The sequence below is a fragment of the Miscanthus floridulus genome, unplaced genomic scaffold (genome assembly GCF_019320115.1).
Source record: "Miscanthus floridulus cultivar M001 unplaced genomic scaffold, ASM1932011v1 fs_448_1_2, whole genome shotgun sequence".
Taxonomy (NCBI): Eukaryota; Viridiplantae; Streptophyta; class Magnoliopsida; order Poales; family Poaceae; genus Miscanthus; species Miscanthus floridulus.
The window spans coordinates 61,068-76,580 of record NW_027096771.1 but is presented as its reverse complement, the minus strand read 5'-3'; the positions used below and the strand labels follow the sequence as shown (position 1 = coordinate 76,580).

Genomic DNA, 15,513 nt, shown 5'->3' with positions numbered 1-15,513 from the left:
TTTGCCATGGGGATCCAAATAGGTGGGCTAAAAGTGAGCAAATAGGGAAAAAGTGCATTTGCCCATTTGCTCCTCAAGAGACCCTAAACTAGGCTAAAAGTGCATTGGAGGCGCATTGGGCACCCCATATCCCCACCCACCCACCTGCAACCGTCGCAGCAGCATGCATTGAGGGGCAAATTAGTCATTGTAGGATCAAGCCTACCAACAATAATAACATATGACAAGGTTCCTAATTGATGGGAACCGGGCTTGATCATCATGAAGGTAACTATCAATCTAGTGGAGGCGTCCCACATCCAAAAGACGTGGCCTTAGTCTAAGGAACGGCTAAGGATCCTCGAGTGTCCCTAATGAACTCTAACACGATACAGGGTCCAAAAGACATGGCGTAATAGCTTGGCAGATTCTAGACGACCACTTATTTCAATTATTCTTGTTGATTTTAGAAAAAAAAATTAGTAGGAACCGACGCCATTGAAAGATGATCTCTTTTATTTTTCCATGCATATATGATATATAGAACGTGCATACACAGAATGTCGAAAACAGAGTCCATACATGACCTGAGCGATGATTTTAGCAAAGCCTGCTACTATGAGTCTGAGATCAAATTTCAGATAGGGCCTCCAACTTTGATTTGAATACGGAATGCTGACACTGGTCTTCTAAGGTGATGGTCGCGCAATAAGACATACGGTCCGTTACAACACAAAGACATGTTTGCTGCTACTACTAATGCAATATGACATGTGCAGAATGATGCTTGCAATATGCAATGAGACTGAAAGAACAAAAAGCTTATACAGTCAGCTACAAACTATGATCATATTCCGGATCAAACACTCGCGAACTTCTTGTAATCTACTGTATCTGGTGCATCTATTGTCCAGTGAGCGCTTCCATGTACCTCGGCACCGGCGGCAACTCGAAGTCCGTAAGCCCCTCCAGAGCCTGCACCACCTCCGCCATCGTTGGCCGCGCGTCAACGTCGTGCTGGATGCACCAGCAGGCGACCTTGCACACCCTGCTCACCTCCTCGATGTCAGCGTCGCCTCCCAGCTCCTGGTCCAGCAGCGCCTTCACGTCCCCCTCCGCCTCCGCCAGCTTCCTCGCAGCCAGCAAGGGGAAGAACGTCGCCGTCGCAGCGTGGCCGTTGCCCGCGCCGCTAGACGACGAGTACGGCTCGGACTTGCCGTGCTCGACGTTTCTTCTCCCGGACACGATCTCGAACAGCATCATGCCGTAGCTGAACACGTCGGCTTTGGCGGTGATCGCCTCGCCGCTGATCCACTCTGGCGCGAGGTACCCAGATGGTTCCGCGCACGGTGGTCAGGACGCGGCTGAAGTCTCTGCCGACGAGCTTGGCGAGCCCGAAGTCGGCCACCTTGGGAGCGAAGTCGGCGTCGAGGAGGATGTTCTCCGGCTTGACGTCGCAGTGGATGATGCAGTCCCGGCACTTGTCGTGCAGGTAGGCGAGCCCCTTGGCGACGCCGAGCGCGATGTGGTGCCGCGCGCGCCAGCTGAGCGTGGCGCCGAACAGGTGCCGGTCCAGAGAGCCGTTGGGCATGTACTCGTAGACGAGCAACTTCCGGTCGCCGCCCTCGGAGCAGAAGCCGAGCAGGTGGATCAGGTTGCACGTGCTGGATGGTGCCCAGCGTGCTCACCTCCGCGCGGAACTGCTTCTCGCCTTGCCGGAGCCCCTCCAGCTTCTTGACAGCGATGGCAGTGCCGTCTGGGAGGTGACCCCGGAACACGGAGCCGAAGGCGCCGCCGCCGAGCTTGTCGGAGAAGTTCTTGGTCAGGGACTGGAGGTCCCTGTATTTGAAGCTAGTCACGCATCCCTCGGCGGTGGTGAGTCCAGCTTGGGCAATCTTTGTTCGCCGTGCCCTCGTTGTACGGACGATGAGGATGGACGCGATGAGCAAGAAGCAGACGACTGCGAGTGCGCCGCCGATGGCGATCCCAACAGTCCTCCACTTGTGGCTCCTCGCGCCGGGGAACTCCGACGCGGCCAGCCTGAGGTAGAGTCTCCCCGCGCCGGCCTGGCTTCCGTAACCGTCCGCCAGGTTTTGCAGCTCGCTGCTCCACACGACGCAGCTTCCGTTGTACGCGTAAGCAGAGCATGTGCAGTCGCCGAGGCACGTTCTCTCGCATTCGCCGGGATTCGCCGCCCCTGCGACGCGACCGTCATCGGGGAGCCTCATGCCGTCCATGCGGAAGAACCTATCCATCTCCACCACCTTTGTCTTGGAGCCGGCACCGGCGGTGCCATTCTCCGCCTCGCACTGCAACTCAGCGTTCCGGACGCAGCCACCGGTGTAATCGCCGAGGTCCCAGCTCGCGGCGTCCCGCGGCGCGAACCCCCTGGCGCAGCCGCAGGCGCCGGACGCGGCCTGGGAGCAGATGCCGAACGCGCCGCAGCCGCGCGGCACGGAGCAACGCACCTTGGGCTCGGCGTACACCAGGTTCCACTGCTGGAACGCCTCCACCCAGAACCACCCCTTGACCTGCCCGGACACGTCCGTGACGAAGCGGTACACGGTGGAGTTGTCGGCGAAGTCGTACGTGAAGTAGCTCTCCCGCGCGTCGTCCACGAACCGGAAGCTGTAGCCGGAGTCCCCGCCCGACGCGGCGACCTCCGGCGCGCCCGTGAAGAAGCGGCCGTTCCAGTCGCCGGTGAGCCAGTACTCGCGCGTGCCGTTCCACAGCAGCACGTACTGCGGCGCGCCGGTCGGGTCGAGCTGGAGCGTGTACAGCCCCGGCGCCGGGTCCCCGCGCGCCCTCCACGAGGTCATCCCCTGGATGACGCCCGTAGCCTTGTCCCGCCTCAGCTTCGCGCCGGGCAGCCACGTGTCGCCGATGTGGTCGAAGCTCTGCCACAGCACGTCCGAGACGTTCGACGCCGGCGCGAGCACGAGGTTGCCCGTGTCGAGGAGGACGGCGACGACCCTGGCGTTATTGGTTGCGTTCCGCCTGTTGGCGCCGGTGGTGGCGTTGGTGGACCAGACGGGCGTGCCCGACGGGCGGTCGAGCAGGACGAGGTCGCCGTGGGGCGCGATGGTGAGCCGCGAGGTCGCCGGGTCGGAGACGGGCCTGTCGCGGTTGGCTACCCAGACCGGCGTCCGCGCAGCGATGTTGTTGTACCAGATGCCGATGTACGAGCTGCCTGCGACTCCTCCGTCTGCCGAGGACAGAATAGTGAATACCATGTCACGTTACATTCAGGCGCAGCTTACACGCTGTCGTTTCTTTTCTCTACAGCAGTAGGAGGGCATAAAAATGAATAGTCGTGTTGAGTACAGCACATGTGCATAAATACCTGGCTGGAAGAAGCCCAGCGCGAATTTGCCGCCCCGGGAGACGAGCTTCGCGTCGCCGGAGAGCGGCCGGTCGGCGGCGAGCGTGTCCTGCTGGGCGCGCACGAGCACAGAGACGACCAGCGCTAGCACGAGCGTGGCGTAAACCAGCTGGGGAGACGCGCGGGCAGCACCTGCCATCTCGTCGCTCAGAGGTCAGAAATGACCACCCCCCGCCCCACTCGCCGTTGGGTGCAAGTGCAACAGCATCGGTCGAAGCGCACGGAGTACGTACATGCTACTTGTGGCGCCTTTTGACCGAGTGACCGACTCAGCGACGGATGATTCATCCTTCGCGCGCGCGGCGTCAGCGACGACTGCGACCTTGCGGTCGGGGCTGGGTGTGGGTCGGTCCGCGCCATTGACTGAGGTCTGAGGCTGCTATTCGAGTCAATCGTTATTGGGGTGGTTGATTGATGGTTCTACGAAGATACATTTTGTTTGACCAATGACCAATGATCATCTCAGTCGCTCTGTCCACTAATATAATACTTTTAATATATTTAGGAGAAATTAACGGCGTTTGCGTTTTTAGTGGTAGACGACGTTTTCGTGGACAGTGAGGTGTCTGTGGTGACTTTGTCAATCTCGAGGATTTGCCGACTTAGTCTTCGAAGATACTCATAGGGTACAGTTTTGCGTGTGTGCGTGCGTTGGGGTGAGCGTGTGTGCATTGTGAGTATTTGAGTTGCACCGTGTAATCGAAAAAAGAAAACAAAATATATATACCAATTTCCAAATTGAAAACAAAGACTTAACGTGTATATTCCTCATTGTCATCTGCCTTTGCCCTGCTTCATGGATGGGCATCAACGACCGACACACTATAAATGCAAAATCTTCGTTTGGATTCTAGTACAAAACAAAATTCTAACGGTCGACAACTTGCAGCTAAGAAATTGGCCTCGCCAAGATCATTGTGTTGAGCAATGACGGACCATTGGAATCAGCCCTCCATCTGTGTCTGTTGTGCCCTCTAGCTAAAGAAATGCGGCGCCTAGTGCTGGCATGGGAACACTTTGATATTGACTTAATTCAACCTTAGGTCCAACCAATGGACACAAGGGCGTGGTGGGAGGAGGGGGCGACAATGATCCCAAGACAGCGCCGAAGACGCTTCAATGGAGTGGTCATCTACACAATGTGGAACATATGAAAGAAAAGAAACAAAATGATTTTTCAGAACTCGGCGATGCCTGTCAGGTGGCCTCCGAAACAAAGAGGAGATTGACCTACGCTCTAGGGTATTTTCCAACATGACTTATATCTTTGTAATGTGTGCCCCACGACATGGGGAGGTGTGTGGTTTGGTTTCCTGTCCCTTTGGGCGCCGAGGACCTATTGGCCGTTACCTGTATTGAGAGGCAGAGGTCCGTTAAAAGAAAAAAGACCGACACACTAGTATGACCACCCGAGGTTCTGGAATTCGGCCTATTTTTTCTGACAAAACGGGCGTGCAGGTGAAAATTGTCAAAGACCTGACCTGAAATCAAAGAACCAGTGTTTCACTATATTATTACTCCGGCAGTTGAAAAAAAAGAGTTAAATGCACCAGAGATCCATTAACTTGTGAAGAAGTTTCAGTTGAGTCCATCAACTTCTAAAGTGACTTTTTAGATCCATAAACTTTTAAAATAGTTCACTACAATTCATACATATTTATTTAACCTTAAATTCAAAGCACATTTGCAGTAAACCTCTTCCCACACGTATACAAGTGCATGCATGGCTCTATGCGCAGTGCCCCAGGCAGGATTTTCACCCGGGTGCATGCATGGCTCTCCGCCGCTCTCTTCTCCGCGCTCGGGTACGACGGCGTCTTCAACCCGCACGCCTCCGTCTATCGTCCCTGGGCGGCAGTCTGCGCTCGGCCCGCCGCTGCCCCCGGCTTCGCAGCGCGGGGCGGCAACGCCACCAGCAACGACCCGAACACCTCCGCCCGTGTGATCGGTGCGCGTCGGGGCCCAGTGGCTGGCGCTCCAAACCGTCAGGCGCTTCAGGATGTCGCGACGAACCCGGCGAGCTCGGATTGGTTGGCCTTCCTGCTCGATCAAGACAACGGCGAGCTCAGAGCTCATCTGTGTGTGTTTGCTTTGCTGTTGTTTTGCTTTTGCATGGTGCAGGGAGACAGCTCTGAGGGTGCTCGTCAGGGTGGCGGCGCGGAACTTCCCCGAAGTACTGCAGCAGCTATTCAGGTGCCTAATCGAGGGATGGATGATGGAACAGAGCAAGGGCCCGGAACTGCTTGAGCATTTCTTCGCCACGTTGCCTTACAGCTGTTGCTCGGTATGTAATGTAGCTACCCACAACAGCCCTGGAGGACGACATACGTATTGCTACTGATGGGGTTTTTCTGATGAACTTCCGTTTAGATTTTCACCCGTGATGCTATGCCTGGAGAACGCGCCGAAGCATGAGCTCGGCCATGATCTCGAGGACACCATCTTGACCCATGCCGTTGAGACCTCCAAGAAACAATACGGGTGAGAGCTGAGCATATACCATTACAACATGAGTTCATTCACTGCGTGGTTCTTCTCGATCGTCACTCCTAACGTTCGTTCTCAATCTGGAGAAACTAATGGGCGGGCCGGGAAACCTCCTTCTGGCCGGCATTCGCATGCCGCAGCAGCGTCTTCTTGTAGGAACTCTTCAAGAGAGGCCATCACGATCAGCTCGAGGACCGCATCAGGGCGTTCATCGTGGACGATCTCGTGGCGTGGTCCACGGACACATACGGGCACTTCGTGGTACAGGCATGCTTTGGCCCCCGCGCTAGTCCATCTCCGGTGCCTCCGTTGCAGCGCGGGCTCGAAGCGTTCTTGCGCCTGCCCGACGAGCGGCTCCGGGAGTTGGTGATGGACTGCAATGCTTACCACGTCCTCGGTTCGCTGCTCCAAACCAGCGTAGACGTAAGTATTCGCATATCCTTCCTGTCACGCCAACAGTGGGCCCGCGCCGGCCGGCCGCTCGGTCGTTCGTTAGCTGAGACTGGCGTTTCATCTGTGCGGAACGTGCCATGCAGCACGGAGCGGCGCCGGCGGAGGCGATGCAGCTTGCAGAACGGATCTTGGGGATGCCGCGGACGAGACGGATGCTGAACTCCATCGTCCGGCGGGTGATCGACAAGAGCAAGCCGTAGCTATTTTGCACTAGTAGTCGACGATTTGCTCCGCTGAGTCCGAGCACGCCACCATGCCTTAGACTGTACTCCGACTGCGAATTGTGTGTTTGACTTTGATTGATTGGCATTGCTTGCTGACGTACACGGCCAAATATCTCTGGTTTCTCTGTACAATGCTACAGGTCACTACTGTACATCTCTAAACATTTCGACAGCTTAGGCTTGTGTAGTACGTACTACTACTACTCCGTAGCCAGCATCTCTGCTTGTATCCATCCGCTAATGTTGTGTCAGATTAAAAGTCGTTGCAATTTGTGCATGCATGTACCCGAGCGCGGAGAAGAGAGCGGCGGAGAGCCATGCATGCACCCGGGTGAAAATCCAGCGTGGGGCACTTGCACAGAGAGCCATGCATGCACCTGTATGCGTGTGGGAAGGGGTTTTCTATAAATATGTTTTGAATTTAAGGTTAAATAAATATGTATGGACTGTAGTGAACCATTTTAAAAATTTATGGACCCAAAAAGCCACTTTGAAAGTTGATGGACTCAACTGAAACTTCCTCGTAAGTTAACGGATCCTGGTGCATTTAACTAAAAAAAAAAATAACGCAGAGAGGCTTGACAGTCGCAGGCTATATGTTTCTTTTCGACGTGAACGGAGACCATGGCCATCAATTTGCTGCTGCTGACTGCTGATGGGAAAAGGTCATATCTGTACCTGATTTTTCCTAGAAGTTTTCCTGTACGGGTCCGAAGTCTTGAAGCATACTCCATAGAGTGAAGTTAGGTGATTATCCATATTGTTAAAGAGATGCTGCGTATAAATAATAGGGACAAATTAAATGAGATGTAGCACCCCTGGCCAAGAATTCAAGTTTCTCTAAGTTTGTTCTTACCTAAAATTAATGGCAGGCCAGGTGAGGTCATGTTGTAAGAAAGCTTCAAGTTCACCTGTAGGCTGTAGCACTTGGTGTTACTGTCCACGCAGAGCACTTGGTCTTATGTCTGGGCTTCCCATCCAGCGAGCTGAATTCTACGGCTCTGGGGGAAAACCTTGGCCCAGCCCCCCCTAGCTCAACCTCACTAGTCACTAGCCAATAGGCCTATGGACGCAGCCTGTTAATGCTTGTTTCCCTGTCCCTGATGAGGCGGAACCTGTTGTCCCTGAGGCTGCTGCACCTGCTGAGTAGGTGCATGGTACTGAGTGGGAGGTGCCTGGTGAGTCTGCTGAGTTTGGCGAGACGACTGTCCACCCGAAGAGTGATAGGACACCCTCCTCACAACCTGTACCTTCTAAAATTGTGGGTGACTAGAAGACCCAGTGATCACCCTCTTACGCTTCCACTCAGCCTGAGAGTCACGCTGAAATCCCTCCATAGCAATGGCAGCATTCATCAAAGCACCAAAGGTTTGATAACCCCCTGTATATAGCTTCTCTTACAAGATGCAAGAGAGACCGTAATTGAAACGATCCATCTTCTTCTCATCAGTATCCACATGAGTCCTAGCATATTGTGCAAGATGGTTGAACTTGTTCACATACTCCATCACAGTCATATTTCCTTGCTTCAGCTCCAGAAACTCAGACTAGCTTCCTGTTTAGCAAACCAACAGGAATATAGTACTTGACGGGAAGCAGTGGTAAACTCCTGCCAAGTCACATGGTGGTCCACAGGCTGCATGGCGTTGAAAGTGTCCCACCAAGCACTGGCAGATCCCAGAAGCTGCTATGCGGTAAAGCACACCTTCTGCTCGTCAATCACATTGAGCAGTTGAAACTTCTGCTCTAGAATATGAAGTCAATACTCCACGTCTAGAGGTTCAGCAGTCGGTGTGAACGTGGGTGGGTGTGTCCACAAGAAGTCCTGATAGGAACAAGGCCTCTCGGGACCGCGGGCACCACCCCCGTTCCCGCCATTGTCACCGGGGCCTCCACGAGCGAAGGCACCAATAACCTGTGCCAGCATCTCCAGGGCACGGGCCGACTCACGACGAGTAGTCAACATCTCAGCCATAATCTCAGCATAGGTCATCGGAGGCGGTGGTGGTGGCGGAGGAGGAGGACCAAAGAGTGGGACCGATGAGGACACTGAAATGGCCCCCGGCAACATCTTCTGCAATTTGCCTTTCTTTCCTACTAAGTTCACCAAGCATCTGCAGAAGGCTGCCGTCAGGTAATTTGGCGATCACTGGTTACACATATAAAATAGTTATTTTGTTCTTCCTTCCTATTTAATAGAGAGAAGTAATTGGTCTTGTGCACCCTGCCCTGGTTGGTAAATTGTTTATCTACCTTTCTAGTTGTAAAACTAGTTTTTTAGGATTTTTTAGGTATCGCTGGAGATGCTCTTAGATGGGTTGCCGCTCTACCCCTGGTTAGGTATGCTTATGGAGGAGTATGCATTATTTGCAGTATCTATTTAGTGTTAATTGTTACTCTATCTCAATATTCTTTTATAAGACACACGTAAATGAAGATTTGGGTTTTAAAATCTTTAACTAATAATCTAGCTAATGATTTCAACTACTACAATACAAATTTAGTACAATCAAATGTACTATCATAATATAAATATAAAATAAATAAATAGTTTAAAGTATATTTTACGAGACTGTGCCATGTGAAGCTGTGCCTTATAAAAGAAAACAGAGATAGCAGGAGATAAAATTAATACTATTGAATCCAAACTAGCGTGGCTTGTTTGCAAATTATATATATCGCTAATAATATATCTGGATGATACATTTCGATACGTACTTTGATGGCACACACGCAGATTGAGTTGACTCCAGATTCCTTCACGTCGACGAGGATGGCATCACGTCCCCGTGGGCCGTGGGCCGTGGGCCGTGGGTCGTGGCAGCATGTGCGCAATGATCTCACCTGGCCCTCGCGCTTCGAATGCAGCAGCGGTAGACAGCAGGCCGTAAAAAAATCATATACGATCGTGGATTATAAATTAGAACAGTGTTTTTCTTTATACTAAATTAGTCAATAATAAATAATCTACGATCCAGCCCAGTCAGCCAAAAAGGCTGAGAGATGGATCTGGACTATTGACTAGACTAGAGGAGGAGTGCTAACTGATTAGATTAGATTATCCGTAATGGTTAATCGAGTATTCATCGGCGGCGCGGCGGCAGCACAAAAGCTGATTGCATTCCAATTTCCATCAAATCTCGCCACCCCGTGAGAGAGGATTAGCCGATTTTAGGACTTGGGACTGTGAGAATCAAACAAAACAACAGCGCTCAATGCAATGCATGGAACAAGGCAGAAGCAGCGGCAACGCAATCCAATGCCAATGCAAATGCGTCACGAGGTTCGGGCAGGACCGTCACGTGTCGGTGGTCTCTAGTGGTCAGCGACACAGGGAGAAAGGACAGATGCATGTGAAGTGAGCTACCACTAGCAGATCAGGCGTCCACACGGCACTGACTGTCACCGCCGCGATATTCATTACGAGTACTCCTGCTGCCACTCCTTCACAGACCTTCCGCTCCAATGCAGTGCAGTGGCTCCCATGCGTTGCTTTTATGTTTCCTTTCATACGAGTAGCATTAAACAAACAAAACGCTTCCTTCAGCGGTAGGAGTACATCTTTGAATTCTCACACTCTGTAACTAGTAGTAGTTTCCAGTTAGCTACTCCACCCTAACACTATAACTTTAGTGCATCATTACCGATAGTTTATATATAGACATGAGACATATAAATGCAATGCAATTCCATTCCAAACCGGCCGGCGTTTGGATCTTAATGCACTTACCCTACTGTAGAATTTGGCAGTAAGCTGCTGGCCTGCTGATGCTGGACCTGATTCCTTCCCCCACTCACTCCGTAGGATGCATGCAGATGGAGCGGTTGCGTGGTGCGCGCATCCGTGCAGCCAGGTCTGCCATATGCACTCACGCTTTTGTCACAGGCCAGGCCAGGCCAGGCCATAAATAAAGGTAGCAGAGGCAAGAACTGCACTACCATCACATTCCTCTCCCGCGCCCGGACAGCGCAAAAGGCCACCTTTCCTTTTTCTTCCTCCGACGAGGCCGGCCGGAGCTTGGGACTGATCGATCGCGGATCATTACACATTAGGTAGGTGTGCGATCTCCATCAATCTCCTTGTCGTCTCCACACATTCCCCGCCGCTGCCTCTATATTTGACAAACCACTCCTGTTCTGCAGCGGGAGGGGTACCGTACCGAGTACCGACACGGTGGTCTGCCACTGCCAGGCGCCACCAGCCTGCAGAGCCAGAGATGGCGTCGGCACTGAGGCTGAGGCTGCTGCTGCTGCTCGCGGTGGCGGCCGCGGCGACCGGGCCGTGCGCCGGCGCCGGCCGCGTCGACCTGTGGCCAATGCCGGCGTCGGTCACCCGCGGCGCGCAGACGCTCCTCGTCAGCAGGGACCTCAAGGCTGTCCACGGCCGGGAGCAGCTACGCCGACGGGAAGGGCATCCTCAAGGAGGCGTTCCAGCGGATGGTGGCCGTCGTGGAGCTGGACCATGCCATCAACGGGACCTACTCGCAGGGCGCGCCCGTGCTCGCCGGCGTCCGCGTCGCCGTCCGTTCGCCCAACGACGAGGTGCGCACCAACTGACTGAATCCTGATGGAGCTAGCCACGGGCACCCAAGCGCCCGGAGAGGCCTGCTGCTGTCCTGCATTCTCTCTTCTATGCGTCTTGCTGATAGATTGGTCTTCTTCGCTTTCGCAGCTCAACTTCGGGGTGGACGAATCGTACAAGCTGTCTGTGCCTGCCACCGGGAATCCTCTGTATGCCCAGATCGAGGTTAGTGAACGAGCCGCGCTCAAATCTCAATGCCCCGTCATAGCAATTGCTAGAATATGCAGTAGAAAGCTGACACGTAACATCATGTCCTGTGCTTAACAACTGTTGTGGCTCATCGGAGGACCGATTATTTGGCAGCAGTGTGCAATGGCACAAATCATTCTTATCACTTCCTGCAATAACTTATTCACTGTAAAAATTGTGACACATAATTGATGCTGTCTGTATCGAAATATTTTGCAGGCTCAAACAGTTTATGGAGCGCTTCATGCCTTGGAGGTAAATGGAAGTGAAACCTATGCGTAAGCTAAAATCCACCCTACTATATTTTCAAGATACCTAACAGTGTATTTTCTGTTAATGCAGACATTTAGTCAACTGTGCAACTTTGACTTCAATGCAAACTTGATTGAACTTCATTCAGCTCCATGGACTATCGTGGACGCTCCCAGATTCCCTTACCGAGGGCTCCTTATCGGTAAGCTAGTCTGAATTTTGCTCTATTCGAAAAAGCAGGGCAACCCCCCCTCTCCTAGCATAGGCGGCGGTTTAGGATTTGATCCAAGGTATGGAAGTGGAACAAATTAGATATGGAAAGAAACGAATTGCGGTCATGGCACTCATGGTTGCAAGATAATACTAAATTCTCTGTTTTAATGTACCAAATTTACAGATACTTCAAGGCACTATCTTCCTGTCCCAGTAATAAAAAGTGTAATCGATTCAATGACCTTCAGTAAGCTGGTACGTTTACGTTTCCACATGCAAAGCAACTTCTTTAATTCTTAGTGCTACTCTTCCCTTTACTGCAAAGTTCTTAAACATAATATCCTTAAATTAGTTCCAGCTCAGCCATGTAATCTGTGTAATCTATCGTCACACAGAATGTTCTTCATTGGCATATCGTGGATGAGCAATCATTTCCGCTTCAAATACCTTCCTACCCAAAATTATGGAATGGTGCATACTCATATTCAGAGAGATATACATTTGATGATGCAATCGACATTGTACAGTGAGTTCTGCTTTTGTCATCGTACTGGAATTATATCTCAGCAGACATTTGACACCTAGACCTAGACTTTTAAGTGCTAAACAAAATATGCCAGCAAAACTGCGAAAAAAGCAACGTTACTATAGTCTGAAAAGGAAACTCAAAAAGAATTCCGAATATTCATCCTTTGATTAGACTCAACTGTAGAGATTACTTATCTATGCTGCTGGATTTCCCCAAGTTAAGATGACTTATCAGGGATTCACAGGTATGCTGAAAAACGAGGTGTGAATGTCTTGGCTGAGATTGATGTACCTGGCCATGCTCTCTCATGGTAATACATTTAATTCTGTGCAATATCACTCTTCTCTAGAAAATGGATACAGAATTTGGAAAATACAAAAATTATTTTGCTTGTGTTTATCATCCGCATACTCGCATTATATTTTTAGTATGTGGAAAGTATATTTTCTACAGATGAAATAATATAATCATATTTAAATTTAACATACCTAATAATTATTAAATTTTGGTGTACTTCTCTTGTTTCAGGGGTGTAGGATATCCATCATTGTGGCCATCAGCTGCATGCAAAGAACCGCTTGATGTCAGCAATGATTTTACATTTCAAGTGATTGATGGAATTCTTTCAGGTTGTTCTCTGTCAAAATGAATTACTCTAGATTTAGGCTCCCATTCTACACTTGAAAGACAACTAATATACACCTTCATGAACCTCATGGTTTTGTCGCAAAATAGAATGAAATAACACTTTATACTAAAGTTCGGCAACTAAAAAGATGCTTCTATGGCCAGAATAATAAGTCAAATCATTGGAGGAAAGAACATATGGAGTATAATCAATGGTACTACCTTTGTTTCCTTTTCAGATTTCAGCAAGATTTTTAAGTTCAAGTTTGTCCATTTGGGGGGAGATGAAGTAAACACAAGTAAGCTTGCAGAAATCTGTACAGTACAGCTGATTTATGTATGTTAGAATCTATTCATTCTTTATTATGATGTCAGGTTGCTGGACTACCACTCCACACATTAAGTCATGGTAAGTAATTATCTTATAATATAGCAAAAAATAACAGGAAATTTTGCGAATTTGATATGACAATTGATAACCTTTCTGTTTGTTGTAATTGGTACAAACAACAAACTACCCTGGCTTGGTCATCTAATCTGATCAGAACTCTTTTTCCGGTTTTGCAGGTTGCTGCAACATGGCATGAATGAATCTGATGCCTACAGATATTTTGTATTGAGAGCTCAAAAGATAGCAATATCACACGGTTATGACATCATTAACTGGTAGGGTGACTGGTGTTACTAGTTTTTTGCAGATTAAAATGTACAAGTAATTCTAACAAACCGTTTCTCATCCTTGTAGGGAAGAGACATTTAACAACTTTGGAGACAAGCTGGATCGTAAAACTGTGGTGCATAACTGGTATTTCCTCACAGCCTATTGATCAGGCACTTCAGAAATATTTACTAGTATCCTTGTTGGAAAATAACATCTGGCATAAGACCATGTACCCCTGGCTGATTTGTACCAACAAATCCATTAGTACAAACCAGACATAATTCTTAATTAAAAAACCGCATTGATTTATATCCACAAAATTAAGAGGGCTATGGAAGTTTTCACCCCCTAAGCCTAAGTAATAGGAGCACATCACATGAACAGATTCATTGTAGTCACATGCTGAAGTAACCGTGCTAGTTCTTCCTCATAACTTGGTAGGCTTGGAAGTGGAGTTGCAGAGAAAGTTGTTGCTGCTGGTTTGAGATGCATTGTAAGCAACCAGGATAAGTGGTACCTAGATCACTTGGATGCTACATGGGAAGGATTCTACACGAATGAACCACTGACAAATATCTACAACCCGGAACAGCAGAAATTAGTACTTGGTGGTGAGGTATGCATGTGGGGTGAACACATTGATGCATCAGACATTCAGCAGACCATTTGGCCACGTGCTGCAGCAGCTGCAGGTATGATCAGCTCAATATGTTTTGACCTAATTTTGCCTGCATTAATACTTTAGCAGATCCATTCTTATAAAATAGCAAAACTAAGTAGACTAGCAGTCACGACGTACTGTCATACATACATTCTTTTCTTGGGTTATATAGTAGCACAAAGATCATCTTGGGTTCACAAGGGACGCAATATCCGCGCCAAGGCAAGTTGATGTTCTCTTCGCATACCCAGAACATAAGTGCTTGATATAAGCAATGAAAAATTTGAGCAGTAATTGGTACCAACCTGTCAGAATGGGGATCTTTCATAACCAAGTGCTCTGATGTGCTTCGTTGTATTGAGAGAATTGGGACTTGGGAGACGCATCACACCGTAGCTAACAAACTGAAACATTTATTCTTTCTTACTTTAAGTGAACATGAATGTATATGCAGACTACAAAAAGACTAAAGCATGCCTGCATAGTATGAATGTACATGCCTGCATAGTATGAAAGGCATAATAAGTTAAGTCTATCAGGTTTCTAAACACTCATAATTACATTTTATTAACAATGTATAGTTTTGTTTTGAGTTATCTCGCCAAAAAAAAGTGAAGTTAAATAACCTGTATGTCTGTATCAAGTTGCCTTGACTCACCACGTCACTTACTGATTTGAAGAGCGGTTATGGACACCAATTGAGAAGATTGCGAAGGACACAAGATCGGTCACTGCAAGATTGGCACGCTTCAGGTGCTTGCTGAATCAAAGAGGGGTTGCTGCTGCACCACTAGCTGGTTATGGCCGCTCAGCACCATCAGAACCAGGTTCCTGCCTAAGGCAGTAGATATTCATAACAGGCGCATACATTATTCATAGAGGAGAATAAACACAATTCCAGGCATCCAGTTTACTTCTCTGAGCAATCAAAAATAGCTCAGATCAATGTAAGGCGAACCCGCAGAATGTTCCTATTTTCTATATCTGATGCGGTGTATTCATTTGGAGATATCTGGTCCTGTTTTACTTTCAGTGTACGGTCATGAATATCAAGATTTGGTTTCATACCCCCAATGAAACAAAAATTCTTAGCATCTGTTCTGAAAAAAAAAAAAAGATGCTTCAACAAGTTGACAAGTGCCACAATGATCGAAGAAGCAGACTAATACATTCAGAAACCCCCCGTTATCAGATAACTACTTGGGCTGGGTAACTGCTTGCAGGCAGTGCAGTTCCCAGACAAGAGGAACTCCTCTATTTATGACGCCAAATAC

The 15,513-nt window shown here is 49.4% G+C and overlaps 3 pseudogenes; 2 read left to right on the top strand and 1 right to left on the bottom strand.

Annotated features, from left to right (window-relative positions):
- Positions 1-543: 543 nt before the first annotated feature.
- On the bottom strand, positions 544-3,565 carry LOC136531807 (G-type lectin S-receptor-like serine/threonine-protein kinase At2g19130; annotated as a pseudogene).
- A 1,527-nt stretch (positions 3,566-5,092) lies between these two features.
- On the top strand, positions 5,093-6,515 carry LOC136531801 (uncharacterized; annotated as a pseudogene).
- Positions 6,516-10,305: 3,790 nt separating this feature from the next.
- LOC136531804 (beta-hexosaminidase 3-like) lies at positions 10,306-15,246 on the top strand (annotated as a pseudogene).
- The last annotated feature ends 267 nt before the right edge of the window (positions 15,247-15,513 follow it).